Raw genomic sequence first — 20016 nt, 5'->3', positions numbered from 1 at the left:
GGCATTGGGTGAGTGGAGTGTCGCGTGGGGGGCACGGAGAAGGGGTCACGACCAACACCTTGACCAGCCTCAGGCTAAGGCCACGTCCGGGGTCGCGGCACACACGCACGCACGCACTCACGCACACGCACACACACGCACACGCACACTCCGCAGTTATTGTTTACTGCAGTCGGCAGCCAGCAGTAGTCCCGGAGCAACAGTCGCGTGCCGCGCTAGCGGTGCACGTGTTTGGCCGGTCATTGCCCTCGCGGGTCAATGCAGGCCGGCGCACGCACCCCGCCTTACCTTACGCACTGCGACGACGCAGCCCGGCCTAACCGCCACTCTAAGCTTCTAGCGGGTATTCTGCAAAGAGCTTACTTCAAAGCCTCGCGGAATATCGCTGGTCCGGAGATGAGATCGTTACCATCAAACGCTGGCATATACGTTTAGGTGAACTGGGCAGTGATGCACACGGGTTATCGTCTACGATGATAACTTTGGTTCTCGTGTTTAATATACAAACTATCTACACTATTTTCCCGTGACATCGTGTCTTACATTATTACAAGCCAGCTGTATCGGACGAGGACAAGTAAAACATGAATATTCGATAGTGTGATAGACGTTTCGATGAATGTCCTAGACACATAACTAGAAAATATACTGCGTGAACCTAGCCACAACGTCGTATAGTAGCAAAATTTTACTTTCTTGTTAATTTCAGATATATTTACGTTGCGAAACTCGCAGTGTAAGTTGCATTCTTCTTCTTCCCTCTACTTATTCTTGCGATAATAATGTGTTCTCAGACGTTCAAATGTATTTGAATTCCTAAGGGACCAAACTAATGAAGTCATCGGTCCCTAGACTAACACACTACTTAAACTAACATGCTAAGATCATCACACACACACACACACACACACACACACACACACACACACACACACACACACACACACACACACACACACACACTTACACATGGCCGAGGGAGGACTCGAACCTCCGGTCGGAGGGACCACGCTATCCGTGGCACGGCGCCGCTAACCGCGCGGCCGCTCAGCGCGGCAATTTGGTCTCATTTAATCTTCTGTAACTTTACATGGTGTTTATCAAAAATATTAATCCTTTTCATAAAATTATGTATTATACGTGAGTTAAGGTAGAAACTAGCGTCAAATTTTAACTTGCGGAGAGGATTTTAGCTCTGTGCCATTTGCAGGTTGACAGTTCATGTGACTCCCGGTAGAGGTCTGCACGGTGCAGGTCGTTCGTTCGTTCACTACCAAATGAACAACGAGTGGAATAGGTATAACGCGGCAACAAGAGTCGTTTTGTATTCTCCTTTTGAATACACCGAGTGAGGTAGCGAAGTGGTTAGTGTGGTGTCACCGCCAGACACCACATTCCCTAGGTGGTAGCCTTTAAATCGGCCGCGGTCCGCTAGTATACGTCGGACCCGCGTGTCGCCACTGTCAGTGATTGCAGACCGAGCGCCACCACACGGCAGGTCTAGAGAGACGTCCTAGCACTCGCCGACTTTGCTAGCGATGCTACACTGACAAATACGCTCTCATTTGCCGAGACGATAGTTAGCATAGCCTTCAGCTACGTCATTTGCTACGACCTAGCAAGGCGCCATTACCAGTTTATATTAAGATGGAAATGATGTACAGTCCAGAGAGATGTTCACCAATTGTGGATTAAAGTTAAGTATTCTACCAGTTACCTCCTGTTTTGCTAGTCTTATTTCTCGGACCTTTCCAGACCTCACGCCAGTCTGCGTGTAATTAAACGCGTGCATTTCGGCCTCCTCTAGCAACACGGTGTTGGCTCATCTGCCAACACAGCAGTTAGCACACCGGACTCGCATTCGGGAGGGCGACGGTTCAAACCCGCGCCCGACCATCCTGATTTCGGTTTCTCGTGACCTCCCTAAAATCGCTTCAGGCAAATGCCGGGATGGTTCCTTTGAAAGGGCACGGCCGACTACCCTCGCCATCCTTCTCTGATCCGATGGCACTGATGACCTCGCTGTTTGGTCCCTTCCCCCAAATCAACCAACAAACCAATCAGTGCAATTTAGCTGCAACTGTGGTGGTGGTTGTTGGGATGTTTAAGGGGGACTAAACAGCGAAGGTCATCAGTCCCCCATTCCAAAAACAGGCGAGACGAAAATTTGCGGAGCAGGTAAAACCCCAGGGGGAAGGAGACTCTGCCGGCCGCGGTGGTCTAGCGGTTCTAGGCTCGCAGTCCGGAACCGCGCGACTGCTACGGTCGCAGGTTCGAATCCTGCCTCGGGCATGGATGTGTGTGATGTCCTTAGGTTAGTTACGTTTAAGTAGTTCTACGTTCTAGGGGACTGATGACCACAGATGTTAAGTCCCATAGTGCTCAGAACCATTTGAAGGAGACTCTCCCCCAGGCACTGAAAGAACACAAATGCGGCAACAAACACTACAGACAAGAAGAGTACAGATGAACACCAGACAGAAAGAAACAGAAGAAAAGTAGATGGCCGGAGACTGGTTGACTGACCACGAGAACAAAAAAAAGGGGAAAGAGTCAACCTTCCGACTACACACCAAAACAGCAACCAATTTTGAGAGACAAGAGGACAAAAAACACAGAAAGGGAAAGGCGCAGGACCTCCCTAAATGGAACCATAAAAAGGACTACCATGGATAAAATTTAAAACGTCGTCAGCCATGGAGACATCGCCGCATAAAACCAAAGGCAAAGTGCCCAGGAGATTAAAAGACTGCCAGAGGGTGCGCAGTCGGGGACACTCCAACAAAATGTGGGCGACCGTCAGCCGGGACCCACACCGACACAGGGAGGGATCCTCCTGACGCAAAAGATGGCCGTACGTCAGGTAGGTATGGCCGATGCGGAGCCGACACAGGACGACAGAGTCCCTGCGAGAAGCCCGCAGGGAGGACCGCCACACATCGGTCGTCTCCTTAACAGCCCGCAGTTTATTCGGGGATGTCAGGCCATGCCACTCATCGTTCCACATCCCAAGCACCTTACGGCGCAACACCAACTGCAGATCACGAGCCGGGAGGCCGATCTCCAAAGCTGGGGCGTCGATCGCCCCTTTGGCCAGCCTGTCGACACGTTCGTTCCCCGGGATGCCAACATGACCTGGCGTCCAAACAAAGACCACCGAACGACCAGAGCGGGTAATGGCAGAAACAGACTCCTGAATAGATGAAACCAGAGGAGAAGAGGTATAGCAGCAGTCGATAGCCTGGAGGCTGCTCAGGGAGTCACTGCAGATGACGATGGACGTACCTGAGCAGGAACGCAGATGCTCAAGAGCGCGCAATATGGCCACCAGCTCTGCAGTAAAAATACTGCAGCCCGCTGGAAAGGAGCGTTGTTCAACATGGGCAGCGTGAGCAAAAGCGTAGGCAGTACGACCATCAACCAGGGAACCATCAGTGTAGACAGTCTCTCAGCCCGAAAATGAGACGAGGAGCGCAAGAAAACGGCGACGGAGGGCCACAGGCGGAACCGAGTCCTTGGGTCCCCGTGCCAAGTCCAGACGGACGGACGGACGGGGCACACACCAGGGAGGCGTAGGTGCACGGACCCGGAAGGGAGGCAGAAGAGGGAATGACCCCAGTTCCGACAGCAGGGACTGGACGCGGACAGCAATGGAAAGCCCAGACCTAGGTCGCCGTTCGGGCAGAGGGAGGACCATGGCAGGGAAAAGCAGGTGATGATTGGGATGGCCCGGCGAGCAATGCACGTGGACAGCATAGTCGGCGAGCAGTCGAAGGCGGCGAATCCGCAGCGGGGGAACCCCGGCCTCCACCAGTAGACTATCCACGGGGCTCGTACGGAAAGCGCCAGTTGCAAGCCGAACCCCACAGTGGTGTATGGGGTCCAACAACGTCAACACTGAGGGCGATGCAGACCCATAATCAAGCCTGGGCTGCACAAGGGCTCTGTACAATCTCAACAGCGTGCAGCAATCTGCACCCCAAGACGTGTGGCTCAGGCAGCGGAGGGCGTTGAGGTGCCGCCAGCACTTTTGCTTCAGCTGAGTAATATGACGAACCCATGTGAGCCGGGCATCAAAGACGAGTCCTAAGAAGCGGCTAGTGTCCACCACTTTAAGTAGGTGGCTGTCGAGGTAAAGTTCAGGTTGAGGGTGGACCGTCCGACGCCTGCAGAAGTGCATAACTCGAGTCTTGGCTGAAGAGAACTGAAAACCATGAGTCAGAGCCCATGATGCTGCCTTGCGAACGGCTACTTGCAGCCTGCGTTCGGCGACTCCCGTAGCCGTGGAGCTAAATGAGATGCAGAAGTCGTCGGCATACAAAGAAGTAGACACCGACGACCCCACGGCTGCAGCCAGACCATTAATGGCCACTAGAAATAAGGAGACGCTCAACACCAAGCCCTGCGGGACCCAATTTTCCTGTATATAAGAGGAACTAGAGGCGGCACCGACTTGCACCCGGAAAGAGCGGCGCAATAAAAAGGTTTGAAGAAAAGCCAGGAGCTGACCACGAAGACCCCACGCATGCAACGTAGCAAGGATGTGATGCCTCCATGTGGTGTCATACGCCTTCCGCAGATCAAAAAATACAGCAACGACATGCTGACGTCGGGCAAAGGCCGTACGGATAGCAGATTCCAGCCGCACCAAATTGTCCGCAGGAGACCAGCCCCGATGGAAGCTACCCTGGGAGGGAGCGAGGAGACCGCGCGACTCAAGGACCCAACACAAATGCCGCCCCACCATACGTTTGAGCAATTTGCACAAAACGTTGGTGAGGGTAATGGGACGATAGCTGTCCACCGCCAGTGGGTCCGCACTGGGCTTCAAGATGGGGACAATAACACCCTCTCGCCATTGCGACGGGAACACGCCCTCGCTCCAAATGCGGTTAAAGATGGTGAGGATGTGTCTCTGGCAGTCCCTGGAGAGATGATTCAGCATCTGTGCGTGGATGCAGTCTGCTCCTGGTGCTGTATCAGGGCAATCGGCGAGGGCAGCGAGGAATTCCCTCTCGCTGAAAGGAGCATTGTATTTTTCAGAACGACGCATGTGGAATGATAACGGCATCTGCTCGGCCCGCTCCTTTAGAGAGCGAAAGGCGGGGCGGTAAGTTGCAGTCGCAGAGCTCGTAGCAAAGTGCGCGGCAAGGCGGTCAGCAATGGCGGCAGCGTCCGTGCAGACAGCGCTAGCCAGGGAGATCCCAGGGACACCCATAGGGGTCTGGTATCCATAAATCCGCCGGATCGGGGACCACACGAGCGAGGGGGAGACACGGGAGCTGAAGGATGAGACATACCTCTCCCAGCACTCCTGCTTACGCCGTGCAATAAGACAATGGGCCAAAGCACGGAGAGGCTCCGTGCCTTGGCCCGTTGTCTTAAAGGCGATGAGGGTCTCCAGAGACGGGTGCCGCCTAATACGCTGGAGAGCCCGCCTACGGTCGCGAATAGCCTCAGCAATCTCCGGCGACCACCAGGGTACAGCCTTCCTCCGAGGGAGTCCAGAAGAGCGGGGGATGGCAGCCTCGGCCGCAGAAATGACTGACGTGGTCAAGACACGGACCACCTCGTCAATGTCACCCTGTGGGGGAGACGCAATGGTGGCAGTGGAAGTAAAAGCCGGCCAGTCAGCCCTTTTGAGAGCCCAGCGGGTCAGGCGCCCAGAAGAATGTCAATGGGGCAGTGACAAATAGATGGGAAAATGGTCACTACCACACAAGTCGTCATGGACTCTCCAGTGGACCGATGGTACAAGCCCTGGGCTGCACAACGACAGATCTATGGCCGAGAACGTGCCATGCGCCACACTGAAATGTGTGGCGGCGCCAGTGTTTAAGAGGCAGAGGTCGAGTTGGGAGATGAGATTCTCGACCTCTCTGCCTCGGCCAGTAACCTTCGTTCCACCCCACAGGGGATTGTGGGCGTTTAAATCCCCCAGGAGAAGAAAAGGCGCGGGGAGTTGGGCGACAATTGCAGCCAATTCGGTCAGGGAGACTGTACCACCTGGAGGGGGATAGACACTGAAGATGGTTATGTCCTGGGTAGTCCTTACGCGGACAGCCACAGCTTTCAATTATGTTTGAAGGGGCACAGGGGCACAATATACAGAGGTAAGGACATACACGCAGGCTCCACCTACAATAGTGTGTCAATAGTAAGTGCTACGGTTGCAGTAATAACCCCTGTATCCACGAAGGACAGGGGTCCGCATTGCCGGGAACCAGGTTTCCTGGAGGGCAATGCAGAAAGCAGGTTTCATGCTTAGAAGCTGTCATAGCTCAGGGAGATGGCTAAAATAACCGCCACAATTCCACTGGAAGATTGTACAAAGCGTGTCCTGTAGGGGCATTAAGGCACGGAAAAAGCGAATTACTTCACAGAGTCACATGCTGCCACCGACTGAGTGACTGACGCCGCAACTGCCATCGATTCTGAGACGGCGAGATCGAGGTCATCAGGGGACGCAAAGAGCTCGACGTCATCCTCTGAGGCTGAGCTGACAGGAAGCGGTGGCGCGGGGTCCTTATGCTTCTTGGAGAGCTTCCTCTTCTCTCTCTTGTCTTTGGGAGGAGGGTTTGCGTGCTGGGAGGGCTTTCCTGACACATTATCAGGAACAGAGGAAGAGCGTGAAGCCCTTCGACCAGCAGCTGGTGGCTTCTTCAGCCACTGGCTAGTGTCTTGTGAGACACTGGGGAAGTCCTTGGAAGGGACTCCCCCAAGGGATCCCTTCCGAACAAGTGAGGCCGGAGGAGGCTGTTGCGTCTCCGGCTGAGCAGCTGGAGGAGGCTGTTGCTTCTCTGGCTGAGGAGCCAGAGGAGGCTGTTGCCCGTCCGGCTGACGAGCCAGAGGAGGCTGTTGCCTCTCCGGCCGAGGAGCCAGAGGAGGCTGTTGCCTCTCCAGCTGAGAGGTGGGGATGGATGTCCCCAGCTGGTCGGGGTCCACTGCTCCCAAACCGGGTGTTTTGGGAGCAGAAGAAGAGAGTGTGGCCCTTACCAGCAGTGGGGCAGGCGCAACTGGACCGTTGTGTGGGCCAACTGAGAAGAGAGTCTTTGCAGGAACTGGTGGCGGCAGAGTTGCAGCAGCATAACTCCTCAACATAGATGTGGGGTTAAGCCGTTCTAGCTTCTTCCTTGCCTCTTGGTAGGTTAAACGGTCCAGGGTCTTAATTTCTTGTATCTTCCGCTCTCTTTGATAGACTGCACAGTCTGGCGAGCAGGGAGAATGATGCTCCCTACAGTTAACGCAGGTGGGAGGCGGAGCATATGGAGCATTAGGATGTGAAGGTCGGTCACAATCACGACACCTGGGGCTGGCAGTGCATCTGGAGGACATATGTCCGAACTTCCAGCACTGGAAGCATCGCATAGGGGGCGGGACATAGGGCTTGACATCGCACCGGTAGATCATGACCTTGACCTTCTCAAGCAAGCAGTCACCCTCAAAGGCCAGGATGAAGGCACCGGTAGCGACCCTATTATCCTTGGGTCCCCTAAAGACACGATGGACAAAGTGCACACCTCGTCGTGCCAGGTTCTCCCGTAGCTGTAGCAGAAGATCTTTATGAAAGATAATCCCCTGGACAAAATTTAAGGACTTATGGGGAGTGACGTGAACGGGGATGTCACCGAGCTTCTCACAGGCGAGTAACGCCCGTGACTGTGCAGATGAAACTGCTTGTATCAAAATAGCCCCGCTCCTCATTTTGGAAAGAGATGAAACTTCCCCAAACCTATCTTCAAGATGGTGAACAAAGAAGAGAGGCTTAGTCCCCAAAAACGAATCCCCATCGGTTCTGCTGCACACAAGGTATCGTGGTGAATATGGCTCCTGTCTGTCCGCAGCCCTACGTTCCTCGCATGGTGTGGCTAGGGAAGGGAACGATTTGGGGTTATATGTCACAGCATTAAATTATGTCTTACCGCGCTTAGAGACGTTGGTGGTCGTGCGGCCACCGGATTGAGACTTCACCCGCTTCATTGCGGGGCATCCGCCCCGATGCCACCCACTCCGACCAGGGGCTCTCCCCACGGGTGCCACCCAGCCACAGCACAGGCCACCTGGCAGGATGGCCGTTGCCGGGAGTCCTGATGCCCCAGAGAGACGAGCATCTACTCCTTGGCTTACGTGGGGAGGTGTCAGCTCAGGCATCGGCAGTACGATCCCTGTGTTGTCAGGGGGCTACAACCTAGTGGGTACATGACGACCCCACCACAACGGGCTGGCTACCGTGCTGGATTTTGGGTGCCATGGGAAGTCCAGAGGTATAGTGGGTGCAGATGGTGACGCACTAATGGTGTAACTGACACAAACCATCAGGTGTGTATGCCCAAAAAGAGGGATGGAGGGTACAGTTACGACGCCAAGACGATAAAGAGTGCCAAGGTCTTAGGGCACAGAGGACTCATGGTGCACCACGTAAGGTGTCCTTCCCCAAAAGGCTCGTACTTCTGCAGAATTTGGAAAAATGGAGGTCAAACCCCAATGGGGACCATCACATTAATAGCCGAAACAGTTGAGACTCCTTTTAGTCGCCTCTTTCGACAGGCAGGAATACCGCGGGCCTATTCTAACCCCCGAACCCGCAGGGGGGGGGGGGGGTGCAACTGTGCTACGAGACTTTCGTCGAGAGCATTTTAATGCATATACTACGGCTGAGATCATTCGCCGACGACACCAACAGTTCCAAGACACTGGTTGCTCATGTAACGGGAAACACACAGTACGCCCCCCGCCACATACCTCTCCTTTCCCTGGTTTGCTTGGTAAAGCGCATTCAACAAAGTTCTGCACATAGTCCACCAATGTCTACTCGTCGTTCCAGCCGAATGTCACGAATAACTCTCACGTCTCTCTGCTGTCTTTTGCGGCGACGTTTGTGTTTCAAACCCTACAGGATTCGATTGTTACAGTCCGTTCACGTTGATGGCATAACAACGTCTAGTGATTTGCGAATTCTGGGAGTGAAGATCGACAATAATTTCCTTTTCTCCAAATTTCAGTGTTTTGCTCCGTTTTCCGAGAAAAGAAGTACGACCAGCCCTTTCTGCGAAAAAAAAAATGTTTACAGAAATCTCATACTTAGACATGTTACGGATCTGGATATTTCCACAATTGAGAGAACACGCTGAAAATTTCTTTTTTTCAACAGACTGGAGTACCTCCGCACTGGAGCATGTAAGAGCATTTGCTACCAACGATTCGTCGGCTGTAGGGGTGCAGTGCACGGATCTCGTTACGCAACGGTGGTCTCCAAGGTTGCCTCATCTCGAGGCAATTTTCTTCTTGTGGGGGTTTGTGAAAGCCTCCGTCTATGTGTCTCCCCTTCCAACAAGTCTTGGTGAAATACGACGCCGCATAGCAGTGGCAGTGAATCGACTAACTCCAGACTTACTAGCAAAAGTATGGAAGGATTTTTACTGTTGTCTGGATGTTCATCTCACTGTGTGGTTAAGGGAACCTTTAACTTTTCACAAAAGTAAATGAATACTCTGATACAATAAGCCTATGGATGTAGGTGGATGCATGTAAAAGACACGCCATTATAAAATCGGATGGTTCGTTTGAAACAGCTTAAAATTTACAAATTTCTATCTTCATTTATGTAGAAGATTGGTCTTGTGAAACGGAATTAATCTTTTGAAACAGTCTGTACTTTGTGTAGCGAGACGCCACTTTTGTGTAGAGAGAAAACCTCGTGTAACGCCAAGGATCTGCGAAATTGGTAGCTCTGTTGTGCCTCATATATTCACATGTTTCATTTCTTGCGTATTGGAAAACAGTCACACTCCCGTTTCCCGCCGCCAGTACCGCGGTAGATATGATTCAGCTCGGGCTAGCTTCCCTGTTTCGTCTCTAAAATTACGAACGACCAAATCGTTAGTTACCCTACTAAATCTGCGATTAGGCAAGAATGTGGAAGGAAAAAAACTTTGGCCTTTACAAAGGATACAGGTAGGTATTCCTTTTAACATAACTGCAGAATCCAAGGTTGTGATTCTTCTCTTAAAAGGAGGCCTGAGATATTCGAAATTATTCCTTAATTACTGGACTATGGTTTCGATATATTGATTTCGGCATTCGATTTCGTTATTTTAAACAAGATGGTAACCACAGCCGTTAAAGCCACTCCTCGTATCGTGCCATCCCAGTCGATAGTTTGGAGGCACCTTTTCCATAGATTTTTCATTCCGAGGAGAGTCAGGAGGTCGAAACTTTCCACTCCTTATTTTAAAAAAAGCTGGGGTTCTAGAGTGTGGGGTATTTCCCTCTTACGACGAAATTCTGGCGTGAGATGCTATCGTCCTTGTTTGCGTGTTTGCTTTTTTTACGTGTTCTATTCTTCTTTCTGGTAATATGGCCAGATGTAAGGAGTAATGACTGTCATTATTTTTAAGATTGAATAACAAGTCCACTGTTTTCGTTCTACTGATATTTCTTTATTTCTAAGAAGTTTTCTGCTTATTGGACCATATTCAGCAAACAACGGACTAGCATCTGCAAGGGACACAAGTTCTTAGTAATAAAACAGTATGAGCAAAGATACAGTCCAGCTGCACAGAATGTTGTGCACCAAACTTGTTTTTTAACGTTGAAATTACACTTTACGCAATGGACAATATTAAGCGCTATAAATAATTGAACTATACAGTATTACAGGTTATACGGTTATAATGCTGAAGTTTGGAAGGTCTTGGAGTTGGTCGAGAATGGTGTAATTCGTAATGTTAAAAAACATGTTTGATGCGCAACATAAATGAAGACTGCTCAGTTTAAGTTTCTCACCCGGTGTCAAAACCTTACAGACTTCAGCATTATAAGCATGTAGCCTGTAATACTGTAATATTGTGTAGTTTAACTATTTATTGCACTTAATATTGTCCAGTGCTTAACGTTAAAAAAAGCAAGCCTTGTGCACAACATTCTGTGCAAGCGGATTGTGTCTTTACTTATTATGTTTGATTACCTAAGAACTAGAGTACCTTGCAGATGTTAGTTAGTTGTTTCCTAAAGATGGCCCAATAATTTGTTAGACATAACCAAATATTTGTAGAAGAAAAACAGTGTTTTTGTTAGTGAAAGAACAAATTAGAGTGCTGTAAATCGAAAACTGCAACAAGAAGATAAACCAACTGGAGAGTGACTAAATGACGTTTGTTAACCGAATTAAACTTTATCAAGTGCTCATTCTGTAGTATTAGTCATGCGTTTCTACGCAAAATAATTGTTACTCAGCTTAGCAGAAGGGACGCATCGAAAAAATTACTGAGCTGTAACTACTAAAAATGTAATCGTACTTTTAAAACGATGCGTACTCGTCAAATTACAAGCTATCGTTTTTTTTTTTTCACTGGAAGCAAACAATTACAAAAGTGGTAATTGTGCTCTGTGCTTTACGAGGGACCAGATATTGGAATCCAATATTATAAAGGATTAGCTCTATATGACAGTCAACAAGAGGAATTTAACGGTGTTGCGACCCAGCGGATCCCGCGAGAGGGGGACGGCACCGGAAATTCTATTTTCACGTGTGGCTCGTCCTTTGGAATTACGTGACGTTGGCGCCGCGACAATTCGCTTGTGTCGCTCGCGCGAAATATTACACCTCCTGCGCGGGGAGTTCCACGGACCTCATTACGCATGGACCAAGCGAAAATAAAGTTTAGAGGCACGATGAATTTGTCGTCTTTACGTTTTATTCGAGCATTGAATCTTAATATACATTTGTAACGTGTACTATATCAGCGTAAACGCAATTTCACAAAAAAAAAAGATTCATTTTAATGATGATAGAAAAACTTCAGAATGTCATATTTAAGTTGACAGTCACATATAGTATCATATCCCTCAATACAACGTCTGAACTGCTCGAAATGTAGCACTAGCTCCTGATCGACGAAACATACGCGCTTTATAGAAATGTATCAAACACGCACCGATATTCTTCTTTCATCCACTGGTCCTTATCAATCAAGGCTTGTACCAAATAGTAATTTAAAATTGTCTTCACGACTTACTGTATTTATTTTACTAACGTTATTCATTGTATTAACCCTTTTTCCATGAAGGAATCAGATTCCGATTTTTTGTTAAATTTGTTAAAATTAATTACTCTTAAAAGTACGACTATATTAGCTTCTAAAGTAATCAATTTATTTAAACGTTGATCGATTCTGATAGCAATGATTGTGATTACTTCATAGTAGCTGTAACTGGGCTAACTAGATTTGCAGGTGGCTCCCTATCGCTGACGTTCTTTCGGAAAAAGCAGGTAAGTCGCTAATTCGCTGTGTTACGTATACCAATGCAGGCAAGGTTTGTCATAAAACTGTTGCTGGAACCATCAATAATGTTTAAAATCCCCAAAAAGCAACTTAAATGGCTCGCAATTAAGTGAAGTTTTTGCTGGAACCACCGTGAACAGATTTCTTTCGTTTAAGATCTTAATTTGTCTCCTATTATCAAAATCGTTTGGTTCCTTAAAACACTAAGTCAATACGAAGACGCCTACAGCCACGACGATGATAATGAAGACGAAGACGACGACTGTTGAGCTCATCAGGCCCTCTTCTGCAGATGATGACAGTGTCACTGAAGAGAAATTACCACCCATATCTGTATCAGGGTGGTTGTTGCATGACCATTTAAGCCAACAGGTGAAATGGGCAAAATGACAAGTAGTCAGTGCCATCCAGTCAGTATATCGTTCCTTGTGTTCCTCCTAGAGGTGAATACTGAAGGAACTGTTTGGGATTTACTGTAAGCGAGAATAAAATGAGGTGTTTAGTAATGGCTAGTTATACTAGTAAAAACATATGAGATTTGTGCAAGTGAAAGTTAAGTATTAGAAATATTAGAGTTGTTTGTTTGGGATGTTTGTGCTGTGGAAGATCTGGCTGGAGGCGCCTCCAGATCGATGCAACAAGTAGATGCTCTCCATCCACATCCACTTAGCCGTAGAATGACCAGGGTCAACAAATGTTATAGTAAAATCCAGTTTTCTTCAGAATGTCTGCAGTTCCTCTGACTTCTGTTTTGAAGGTTGTAAGTACTGGACAAAATATTAGTCATCTCCCTTAAACTAACATATGGTGGCTTTGACGCACTGTAGATGGAGAAGAGCTGCTGCCAGGCGGTCATGGACTCCTCCTCCAAAGGTGTAGGTCACGACAGTCATGTGATAGGTATGTGACAGTCGCTCGATTGGAATCAGCGCAGTAACACGGCGGAGATATGATTTTGTCAGGAAGCAGCTATCGTGTTTGGACATGCCCACGACTACCCAGAAAATGAAGTTGCCAGATTTATTGGTCAAACGTGTCTACAAGGATTGGTGTACCACCTGTACCATTGCAGCAGCCGGCCGCGGTGGCTAAGCGGTTCTAGGCGCTTCAGTCCGGAACCGCGCGACTGCTACGGTCGCAGGTTCGAATCCTGCCTCGTGCATGGATGTGTGTGATGTCCTTAGGTTAGTTAGGTTTAAGTAGTTCTAAGTTCTAGGGGACTGATGACCACAGATGTTAAGTCCCATAGTGCTCAGAGCCAACATTGCAGCATGGCGTAAAGAAAAAAGTAAAAAGAAAAGTGGTTGTACAAAAATCGTAACTGACACAGAGTGGAGATGAGCGTCATCCCTCTGTCAATGAAAATCGATAATTTTGTGTACAACTTGGCACACAACGATAACGAGTGGTGGGCTACAGAGCGAGGCGGCAGCTGGACAGGGAAGGCGGTCTTAGTCCACAGCCACGGGAGGTGTGGCGCAGAGGGAAACTTGGCATTGGCGCCCGTGGGGTGGCGTCGATTTCAAACGTGGCACAAACTGCTGAAGGTCGATCGCAAATAGTCTCCGAGGGGACATGCCGATGGAAAATGTATTCGGTAGACATTCAAAAGCCGGCCGCGGTGGTCTAGCGGTTCTAGGCGCGCAGTCCGGAACCGCGCGACTGCTACGGTCGCAGGTTCGAATCCTGCCTCGGGCATGGATGTGTGTGATGTCCTTAGGTTTAAGTAGTTCTAAGTTCTAGGGGACTGATGACCACAGATGTTAAGTCCCATAGTGCTCAGAACCATTTGAACCATTTGACATTCAAAAAGACTGTTGTTATCAGCATCACTTAAATTTGTACACTGTCAATGAAAGAAAAGACAAAAACTGGACAGTAGGTGACTGGAGGTGTGTAATGTGACCCGGCGCGTCACGACTTGGCCTCTTTACAAATGATGCAAGGCATCCGAGTGCACCGACAGTCCAACAAGGTATTTAACCCACAGTATGGATGGTGCAGTTCAGGCCAGGAGTGGTTCCGTGGTGTTTTGCGACTGACTGTCATTATATGACTTGGGGCCAATAATTGAGATTATCGTTTAAATGGACGACGACATTTATTTAGACATTCTCGGTGACAGAGTGTTGCCCTTTCTCCACACCATCACGAGTACCAAGATTTTAACTTAATTACCATAATTTGCGACCCAAAAATTCGCCTTCACCACTCTTTGAGTAACGGAAGCTACATTTATAAAAATGTAATCTCAATGACCGTAATTTATGACACAAAAAATGGCCATGATACCTCATCAACTACTGTAGGTCAGTTGGGTCACATATAAATGTCAGGTCGGGCTGAGTTAAAATAATTTATAACGTCGGACACTATGACACTACAGTTGATGTTTGGTATTTGCAATTTCATTTGCAAATTGAGACAGAGCATTTTGCCCATTGGCACTTTCTGCAAGCACTCAGATGGAAGACCACCTGCCATCGCAATTTACAAATCTGGTGCTGTTTGTTACAACTTTGCCGATTTTCCTCCGTATTCCAAATACGTTTCAAAAAGTCACACACGAATATAGGGCTTTAAAGTTTTAACTATTACCACCAGTGTGTGTTACTGAAATAAATATATTGATATCCCAATAGTTTAATGTTCAGCATTTTGCACAGTGCGACAAATATGCTCTTTCTACATGCCAAGACTATGTTTCACTGTAAAAAACTTGCCCCTGCATTATTAGTATGATAACAAAAATGACGTCACTATCAGTACGCATAGGAGGAGTCTGACACTAAGATTATAGCGGCCTTGTAAATAGCGATGGGAAAGCCAATCAGGAACATTTCTATAGACATGTAGATACGCACAGAAAATATGTGTAAACTACGTTGCAAACAATATACCACACTTGTGCTGCTACCAGTAACAAGGGAATGGTCCAGTCCGACATATCGAAACCTAACCTGAAATTTTCATGCAGGAAGCACACACCGAAAGAAATGCACTGTCAAAATTTTAGCTTCTAGGACGTACTGCAAGGTTTTGTATGTTAAAGTTAATCATTTTGCCGCACGAAGAACCGCTTATAACACATATTTGTACAGCCCTTCCTACTTGGCGCACGAATCGGCGAATTCAGCAGATGCAGGCATGACAAGAGAACTTAGTGCAGCGTAACGCGAAGTCAAAGTGCACACACGCGAATTTTAAGCATTTAAACATTAGCAAAAAGTCTCCAATCATTAATTTTTTTAATAAATCGCAGTTCATATCGTCAGCTAAACTGTTTTAAATGTAATTGTTACACAAGAGCCCAAGTCAGGATATGATGTTACATTACGGATGATGACCATCAATTAGGACTTTAATTTGCTGACACGAAATATTTTATGACAATTTCTGTAGCACATCTCCTATGATAATTTTGAATAATTTATATTTTACTAACAATGAAACAGTTCCTGGATTATTTCCAGTAATCGTCACAAGAACGCGAAATATCTATTGGATGACAAAAACATTTCTTTTCTTTTGCAACAGGCACGCCTAGGAAAGGAAAAATTAATGCACTTAGGCACGTCACAGTAATTACTAGTTTTGTTTGGACAGATATGGGATGCAGTGAGAAGTGATCGTGCCCTTGGTTCTGCATATTTTGGTGCTTACCGCAACCTGATGACTGAAGTTTAACGGTATTATTCCGCTGATAAACTTGAAATGATAAATAGCTATTAGAAACTGTATTTCTCTACAGTTATTTGGAAAATGCTTTAGAGTGTCGAAAAATTTCTATATCGAGAGGTTGAACATTTTCGTCATCCTCCTAAAGATGTGACGGTATGCCCAGGCCAAGAGTCCAACAAAAGCAGTGAATTATTTGCTGCAGCCGGTAAGAAAACGTTTCGGATGTAATACTGAAAATTATTCTCTTCTATTTGTGATATTTTGCTATGTCATTTACATGATTATTGCAACTAATGAATCTTTTTTTTTAATTTTTGGTCTTATTTGCCTAGAGGTTTATGAAGACAGGTACGAAGCGGAAACAGCGGTCCACTGAAACTTACCACTAGCGTTCTCGCACATGAATGAGTCATAGCATTGATCGATTGCAAAAAAAGGCTCAAATGGCTTTAAGCACTATGGGACTTAACATCTGAGGTCATCAGTCCCCTAGACTAAGAACTAACTAACCTAAGGGCATCACAGGATTCGAACTTGCGACCGTAGCAGCAGCGCGGTTCCGGACTGAAGCGACCTGAACCGCTCGGCCACAGCGGCAAGCCTGATCGACTACTAAAGCGACTTCGTCTTTCTTTCGCTCGAAATAATAAAAGTGCGGTTTACAGGAAGTTCTTGCTCGAAATCTGACTGCTTGGCTTTACACACAGCATTTCATGGGATAACAAGAAGCTTTGTCTTGATGTCAGGTACGAATTTGTCTATAGTATTATCTATGGATTACATCTCCTCTGTATGTTTACTTGAAGTAAACTTCATAACTTTGCTCCTTCTTTTTCCGTATAATTTCCTGAATGAGTTTAGCTAGTCCGAAAAAACCTGGAAGTCAGTAATGGTAATCAGTAATCACGTAGGTCTTCCTCGGCAACGGTGGACTGACTCTTGCGATCAGTTCAAAATCTTTCAAATAGCTTTGCTTTCACGATTTTGAGAATTTTGTTTTAACGTATATTTCGTACTTCGTGTAAATCTTTGTTCCAGTTATACAATTCATCTTCAGATTTTAGGAAACGGAACCGGATTTGCACACTGTTTAACTTTAAGCGTTTTCTCACTTCTTCATTTACCGAAACAATTTACAACCTTTTCTTTGTCACAGATAGCTGTTACTGCAAATTATTTCTTTGGGCTTGGAAGGTACTGTGTTCTTGTTCTGGACTTCAATTATCACAACAATCACCGTTCGACTACAATTCACGGAATCGTCCGAGCTATTTCCTGTTTCTTGTAATGTTCCACAATTTCCAACGTAATATCGACATAGTTCAAATGAATGTCCAAGGAACTAACAATTAAATAACATATATGTATGTCAGGAGAAGTAAATGATTTCTATTGCATCCCCCATTCTTCATATTGCATATTCATATGATTGAAAACTAACTAAATCCCACATTACTGTGAAACTCTGGAACAAGCGCAAAGGCAAATGCTAGTGTCAAGAAAAAACGCAAAGAAAATCGAGTTTTATCTCTATGGCTAACACTTACCGATACCGCAAAGTCAACTGATAATTACACTACCGGCCATTAAAATTGCTACACCAAGAAGATGACGTGCTACAGGCGCGAAATTTAACCGACAGGAAGAAGATGCTGTGATATGCAAATGATTAGTTCTTCAGAGCATTGACACAAGGTTGGCGCCGGTGGCGACACCTACAACGTGCTGACATGAGGAAAGTTTCCAACCGATTTCTCATACACAAGCAGCAGTTGACCGGCGTTGCCTGGTGAAACGTTGTTGTGATGCCTCGTGTAAGGAGGAGAAATGCGTACCATCACGTTTCCGACTTTGATAAAGGTCGGATTGTAGCCTATCGCGATTGCGGTTTATCGTATCGCGACATTGCTGCTCGCATTGGTCGAGATCCAATGACTGTTAGCAGGATATGGAATCGGTGGGTTCAGGAGGGTAATACGGAACGCTGTGCTGGATCACAACACGGCATTCCCGCTCACGCCGCGGTGAGTTACGCATAGCTGATTGTCGCTGTTGCTACTCGAGATGTCGGGACGCGGAAGGGGACGCAAAGCTGCTGCCTTGGCGGAGTTGCTGCTCACGCTAGCAGGAACGTCCGGGAAGAAGAAGAGGAAGACTGCAGCGCAGTGCTTTCGCTGCCAAAAGCTTGGCCACGTCGCCAAGCACTGCAGCGGAGCAGTTGCGTGCTTGAAGTGTGCGCAAGCACACGACACACGTGACTGTAAGAAGCCGAAGGACGCCCCCTGTACCCGCGCCAACTGCGGCGGCGCACACGCGGCCAACGCCCGTTCCTGCGCCTACAGAAGAAATTGGCGCGGACCGGAGAAGAAGACGCAGAAGCAAGTGACCACCACACACGAAGAGGTGGTCACTTGTACAGAAGACGTCGTACAAGAGGCCATGTCCGCCTTCAAATCTGCCATGGCGGAAGAGAGGGCGGCCATGCTGGCGGAACTGGGCGAGGCTCGGCGTCAGATTGTTGCGCTCACGCAGGAGCTTCGATCAGCCAAGGAAGCTTCCGCTACAACAGACACCGCCACCCAGACGACTCCTCCATGTGAGGAGTCCGCGACGGTGGCCACGCAGACCGACTTGCCTGCCGAAGGGGAGGCAACACAGCACAAGACGGACACCGAAGCAGCAGCGCAAGAAGGAGAGTGGGAGAAGTCCCATTCCTCCCGCTTCCAGACATGTACAGCGCAAGCGCTGTAACGAAGAAGATCGCTGGCTCGCTTCGTGATGGTACGTACCCCCACCACGACAACCTTTATCCCTTCGTTCCACCTAACCATCCTAAACCCCAACTCCCTCATCACCCACATGGGTATCCAGAAAGCCTTACTGGTCTTTCTAGGGAGGAATTCAACCTGATTGATTCCTACCCTATCTTCACACAGTTGCAAATGCGCTGGTCAACGGAGAATATGATAAAGCAGGAATCCTTATGCACGGTATCCCAACCGAGGAAGAGCCCTCAGCAACAAGCAAGAAGAAGAAGAAAAATCGTCATATCGACAAGTACGGGAAATAGGTCATCGGCACTCCTTGCCAGTCCAGAAATACCTACCAGTACAGAAAGAAGATTCGACAAGATTCCCAGGGGAGTAAAGGCCAACAGGCCACAAACTTCTAACCTAACATCCTCACAGTGAGGAAGTCACAAAAGGAGCGCAGCAGCAGGATCCCAACGGCCTGGTATCACTAGCAGTCGAGATGACAGGCATCTTATCTGCATGGCTGTAACGGATCGTGCAGCCACGTCTCGATCCCTGAGTCAACAGATGGGGACGTTTACAAGACAACAACCACCTGCACGAACAGTTCGACGACGTTCGCAGCAGCATGGACTATCAACTCGGGGACCATGGCTGTGGTTACCCTTGACGCTGCATCACAGACAGGAGCGCCTGCGATGGTGTACTCAACGACGAACCCGGGTGCACGAATGGAAAAACCTAATTTTTTTTCGGATGAATCCAGGTTCTGTTTACAGCATCATGATGGCCGCATCCGTGTTTGGCGAAATCGCGATGAACGCACATTGAAAGCGTGTATTCGTCATCGCCATACTGGCGTATCAACCGGCGTGATGGTATTGGGTGCCATTGGTTATACGTCTCGGTCACCTCTTGTTCTCATTGACGGCACTTTGAACAGTGGACGTTACATGTCAGATGTGTTACGATCCGTGGCTCTACTCTTCATTCTATCCATGTGAAACCCTACATTTCAGCAGGATGATGCACGACCACATGTTGCAGGTCCTGTACGGGCCTTTCTGGATACAGAAAATGTTCGACTGCAGCCCTGGCCACCACATTCTTCAGATCTCTGACCAATTGAAAACATCTGGTCAATGATGGCAGAGCAACTGGCTCGTCACAATACGCCAGTCACTACACTTGATGAACTGTGGTATCGTGTTGAAGCTGCATGGGCAGCTGTACCTGTAAACACCATCAGAGCTCTGTTTGACTCAATGCCCAGGCGTATCAAAGCCGTTATTACAGCC

The sequence above is a fragment of the Schistocerca nitens genome, chromosome 3 (assembly GCF_023898315.1).
Source record: "Schistocerca nitens isolate TAMUIC-IGC-003100 chromosome 3, iqSchNite1.1, whole genome shotgun sequence".
Lineage (NCBI taxonomy): Eukaryota > Metazoa > Arthropoda > Insecta > Orthoptera > Acrididae > Schistocerca > Schistocerca nitens.
Note: the sequence above shows the minus strand (reverse complement) of the source record.